Below are 6,000 nucleotides of genomic sequence, written 5' to 3'. Positions count from 1 at the left end.
AAAGAAAAAAGATTCAGACACCTCCCCACCCACCTTTAGCAGACCTTCAAATCTTAAACCATACAGGGAAGCAGCCCTTCCCCCACCCATCTTCCCTGCTCGCTGAGTCCACCAAGGCAGGCCAAGCTGCTCCAAGCAGCCTGCTACTCCAGCAGGAGCTCCAGTCTCCCAAACACATCTCTACTCACCTTCATCAGACCTGAGGCTCCTGAAACATACAGATCTGTAGAGCCAGAACCATACAGCCCAAGGACACCCATCAGAGGCCTGCCCTACTAGAACCATTGAGGTTCACCCCCTTCCCAATACCTACTACCATGGGAAAATCCAGGGATAAAAGCCAGCCAGATGGCTAAAGGCCCTTGAAAGAAGACCATCAACAAAAGTCAGAGAAATATAACACCTTCTGAGTACAGCTACCATGCTCAGCAACCCTAGATATTATAACACAACCAAAGCACAAGAAAATGACCTTAAATCCATGATTTAAATATTCATGGTATAAATGATAGAGGCCTTTAAAGAGAAAAATGAATAAATCCCTTAAGAAAATATAGGAAAATACAAACAATACAGGTTTTTAAAGAGGAAACAAATTCTTTAAAGATACACATTAAAATACAATTAAAAAGGTGGAGGAAAATAGATAAAACTATGCAAGACCTGAAAGTGGAACTAGAAGCAAACTAAGGGTATCCTGGAGATGGAAAACCCAGGGAAGAGACCAGGAACAACAGGTGCCAGCATCACCAACAGAATACAGGAGACACAGAGAAGATCAGGCGTAGAAGACACTATAGAAGAAATTGAGACATCAGTGAAAGAAAATGGTAACTCTAAAAAATTCCTAACACAAAACATCCAGAAAATATGAGACACCATGAAAAGACCCAAGCTAAGAAGGTGAAAAGCTACAACTCCAAGGTCCAGGAAATATCCTTAACAAAATGACAGAAAAAGCAATTTACAACCTAAACAAAAAGATTCCTAGAAACATACAAGTAGTGTATATAACACCAATCAGACTGGGCCAGAAAAAAAAAACAAAAAAAACAAAAGATCCTAGCCCTGCCACGTAATAATCAAAACACAAAAATCAGCAGAACAAAGAAAAGATGCAAGAGGAAAAGGCCAGGTAACACACAAAGGCAGACCTCAGAATTACACCCATCTTCTCAACAGAAACTCTAAAATTAGAAGGGCCTGGACAGATATCTTGCAACCTATAAAAAAAAGACAACAAATGTCAACCTAGACTAATATACCCAGCAAAACTCTCAATTTCCAAAGATGGAGAAAACTAGATATTTCAAGACAAATCTAAATTTGAACAATATCTATCCAGAAATCAAGCCCTATAGAAAATACTAGAAGGAAAATTACAACCCAAGGAGAATAACTACATTCAAGAAAAACACCAGAAATAAGTAAATCCACACCAGCAAAACTCAGGGAAGCACACGCGCGCGCGCGCGCACACACACACACACACACACACACACACACACACACACACACGTTACTACCACCAACAGCAAGTAACAGGAAAGAACAGGCACCTGCCATTAATATCCCTCAACAGAATGGACTCAGTTCCCCAATAAAAAGACACTAACTGACAGAAAGGATGTGAAAACAGGATCCATCATCCTGCTGTACACAAGAAACACACCTCAGCCATAAAGATAGGCATTACCTCAGGCTAAAGGGCTGAAAAAAAATTTTCCAGGCAAATGGACCCAAGAAGCAAACTGCAGTAGCCTTTTTAATATCTAATAATATAGACTTTCAACCAAAACTAACCAAAAAACACAGGGAAGGTCACTTTATACTCATCAAAGGAAAAAAAATCTATGCACCCACATTTGTAAAAGAAACATTGCTAGAGTTTAAATTATACATTGAACCCCACACATTAATATTGGGAGACTTCAACACCCAACTCAAATCAACTGACAGGTCATTCTGACAAAAACAGAAATAATGAAACTAACAGACATTATGAATCAAATGGACCTGAAACTAAGAGACATTATGAATCTAACAGACATCTATAGAATATTGTACTCAAGCACAAAAGAATATACCTCTTTTTAACACCTCAAGGATTATTCTCTAAAACTGACCATATAGCTGGTCACAAAGCAAGCCTCAAGACACAAGAGAACTGGAGTAACACCTTGTATCTCATCAGACCACCATGGAGTAAGGCAGAATAACATCAACACGGGAAAGCCTACACACTCAAGGCAACAGAACAATTCTCTACTCAATGATCATTGGATCACGGAAGAAAAAAAGAAATAAACTAAATATTTTCTAGAATCAATGAAAATGAAGGCACAACACTCCGAGATCCCATAATCTGGGAGAAAAAAAAGAAGCAAGCAAACCAAACAGGGCTAGAAGGCAGGAAATAATCAAAATCAGTGCTGAAATCAATCAATTACCAACAAAGAAAATAATACAAAGAACCAATAAACCCAAAAGCTGGTTCTTTGAGAAAAATCAACAAGATAGACAAGTCCTTAGCCAAACTAATCAAGATAGACAATATACAAATAAACAAAATCAGAAATGAAAATGGAGACGTAACAACAAACACTGAGGAAATCGAAAGAATCATTAGGTCTTACTTCAAAAGCCTGTACTCCACAAAACCGGAAAATCTTAGTGAATGGACAATTCTCTAGACAGACACCAGGTACCAAAATCAAGATCAGGTAAACTATTTAAACAGCCCTATACCCCTTAAGAAATAGAAGCAGTCTTTAAAAGTCTCCCAACCAAGAAGGCCTAGGGACAGGCGGTTTTAGTGCAGAATTTTACCAGACTTTCAAAGAAGAGCTAATATCAATAGTCCTCAAACTATTCCAGAAAATAGAAACAGAACACTGCCAAACTCATTCTCTGAATCCACAGTCGCCCTGATACCTAAACCACACAAGACTCAATAGAGAAAGAGAACTTCAGACTGATTTCTCTCATGAACACTGATGTAAAAAATAATCAATAAGGTACTCGCAAACTGAATCTACAAGCACATCAAAATGATCAAGTAGGCTTCATCCTAGGGATGCAGGGATTGTTTAATCTACAAAAATCCATCAACAAAATTCACTATATGAACAAACTGAAAGAAAAGAAAAATCCAACACCCCTTCCCTTCATGTTAAAGGTCTCAGGGAGACCAGGAATTTAAGGCCCATACCGAAACACAATCAAAGCAATAGACAGGAAGTCGATAGTCAACATGTAACAAAATGGAAAAGCAATTCCATGAAAATCAGGGATAAGAGAAGGATGCCCACTCTCTCCCTATCTACTCAATATAGTACTTGAAGTATTAGCTAGAGCAATTCGACAACACAAGAAGGTCAAGGGGATACAAACTGGAAAGGAAGAAGTCAAAATATCACTTATTTACAGATGAAATGATAGTATATATAAGCAATGCCAAGAGCTCCACCAGAGAACTCCTATAGCTGATCAACACCTTCAGTGAAGTGGCTGGATACAAACTTAAAGAAAACAGTAGCACTCCTTTATACAAATGATAAAGGGGCAGAGAAAGATATTAAGGCAACAACACCCTTTACTATAGCCACAAATAATATAAAATATCTTGGTATAACTATAACCAAGCAAGTGAAAGATCTTTATGACAAGAACTTCAAGTTCTTGAAGAAAGAAATTAAGAAAGATATCAGAAGATGAAAGGCTCTCCCATGCTCATGGATAGGGAGGATTGACATAGTGAATATGGCCATCGTACCAAAAGCAATCTACAGATTCAATGCAATCTCAACACAAATTTTTTATAGACCTAGAAAAAGCAATATTCAACTTCATATGGAAAAACAAAAAAAAACTCAGGATAGCCAAGACAATCCTGAACAATAAAAGAACTTTAGGAGGAATCACCATCGCTTACCTCAAACTGTAGTACAAAACAATAGTGATAAAAACTGCACAGTATTGGTACAGAAACACTGATCAATAGAATTTAAATGAAGACACAGAAATAAACCCACATATGGACAATTGATTATTGATAAAGTGGCCAAAATCCATACAATAGATAAGAGAAAGCATTTTCAAAAAATGGTGCTAAACTAATTGGATGTCCACATGTAAAGGAAGGCAAATATATCCATGTTTATCACCCTGCACAAAACTCAAGTCCAAGTGGTTCAAGGACCTCAACATAAAACTAGACACACTAAATCTTAGAGGGAAAGTGGGAAATAGCCTTGAACACAATGGTACAGGAGACAATTTCCTGAACAGAACACCAATGGCTCAGGCTCTAAGACACACAATAGATAAATGGGACCTCATGAAATTACAAAGCTTCTCTAAGGCATAATACATTGTCAATAGGACAAAACGGCAGCCTACAGATTGGGGTGGAAAATCTTCACCAACCCTACATCTGACAGAAGTCTAATGTCCAAAATTTATAAAGAACTCAAGAAGTTAGTCACCAACAACTCAAATAACCCAATTAAAAACTGGAGTACAGGGCTAAAAAGAGAATTCTCAAGGGAGGAATCTTGAAAGGCTGAGAAAAACTAAAAGAAATGTTCAAAGTCCTTAGTCATCAGGGAAATACAAACCAAAATGACCATGAGATTACATGTTACATCCATCAGAATGGCTAAGATCAAAAACTCAACTGACAAAGCACGCTGCTGAGGATGTGGAGCAAGAGGAACACTTGTCTATTGCTGGTGGGATTGCAAAGTTATCCACTACGTTGGAAACCAGTTTTGCAGTTTCTCAGAAAACTGGGAATAGTTCTACCTTAAGACCCAGCTATACTGCTCCTGAGTATATACCCAAAAGATGCCCTACTATCCCACAAAGACACTTGCTCAATTATGTTCATAACAGCTTTATTTGTCATAACCAGAAACTAGACAAATACTAGATGTCCCTCAACTGAAGAATGGATAAAGAAAATGTGTACGTCCACACAATATATTACTATTCACCTATTAAGAACAAAGACATCATGAACATTGCAGGCAAATGGATGGAACTTGAAAATATCATCCTGTGTGAGGTAACCCAGACCCACAAGGATATACTCAGTATGTACTCACTTATAAGTGGATATTAGTCATAAAAATATAGGATGCCCATGCTACACTGCACAGATCCAAAGAAGCTAGACAAAAAGGAAGGCTTGAGTCCCACGTAGAAGGGGGAATAAAATAGTCATAAGAGGCAGACTGGGGAGGGAACTGGGTAGAGAAAAGGTAGGGAGTAGGGTCTGGATCAGGTGAGGGGAAGGACAGGAGAGATGAACAGATGGCCATGAGAATGAATAGAAACCTGCAACTGACAGGTGAGGTGGGCAGCATCTCCAGGACAAGGAAGAGACCTTAGATAAGGGAGGTACCCAAGAATGAACTGGGGTATCAGTACTGCAGATACAGAACCCAAATGGGCTGGCAAGATGGCTCAGCAGGGAAGAGCACTGACTGCTCTTCAGAGATCCTGAGTTCAAATCCCAGCAACCACATGTGGCTCACAACCACCTGCAATGAGATCTGATGCCCTCTTCTGGTGCGTCTGAAGACAGCTACAGTGTACTTATTTATAATAATAAATAAAAATCTTTGGGCCTGAGCAAGCGGGGCTAACTGGGGCAAGCAGAGGTCCTTGTATTCATATACATGAAATAAATAAATACATGTTAAAAAAAAAAAAAAAAGGACCTATCCACAAAACTTCCGACCCAAAATTCATCCTGTCTATAGGAAAGGCAGGGACAGGGATGGAGCAGAGACTGAGGGAAGGCTAACCAACGACTGGCTCACGTTGAGACCCATCCATAGGCAGGCACCAATTTCTGACACTATTCATGATACTCTGTTATGCTTGTAGAAAGAAGTCTAGCATGGCTATTCTATGAGGGACTCCACCCAACAGCTGACTGACAGATGCAGACACCCACAGCCAAACAGTGAATGGAGCTTGAGAACTCTTATT

The 6,000-nt window shown here is 39.0% G+C and overlaps 1 protein-coding gene across 9 annotated transcripts in view; it reads right to left on the bottom strand.

The window, feature by feature from the left end:
- The window catches only part of Atf7ip (activating transcription factor 7 interacting protein), a 92,062-nt gene that overhangs the window by 28,811 nt on the left and 57,251 nt on the right, over window positions 1–6,000 (bottom strand). The window lies entirely within an intron of this gene.

The sequence above is a fragment of the Mus musculus genome, chromosome 6 (genome assembly GCF_000001635.26).
Source record: "Mus musculus strain C57BL/6J chromosome 6, GRCm38.p6 C57BL/6J".
In the NCBI taxonomy this organism is placed as follows: Eukaryota; Metazoa; Chordata; class Mammalia; order Rodentia; family Muridae; genus Mus; species Mus musculus.
The sequence above is the reverse complement of the archived record's forward strand: the minus strand, read 5'-3'. Positions and strand labels throughout refer to the sequence as shown.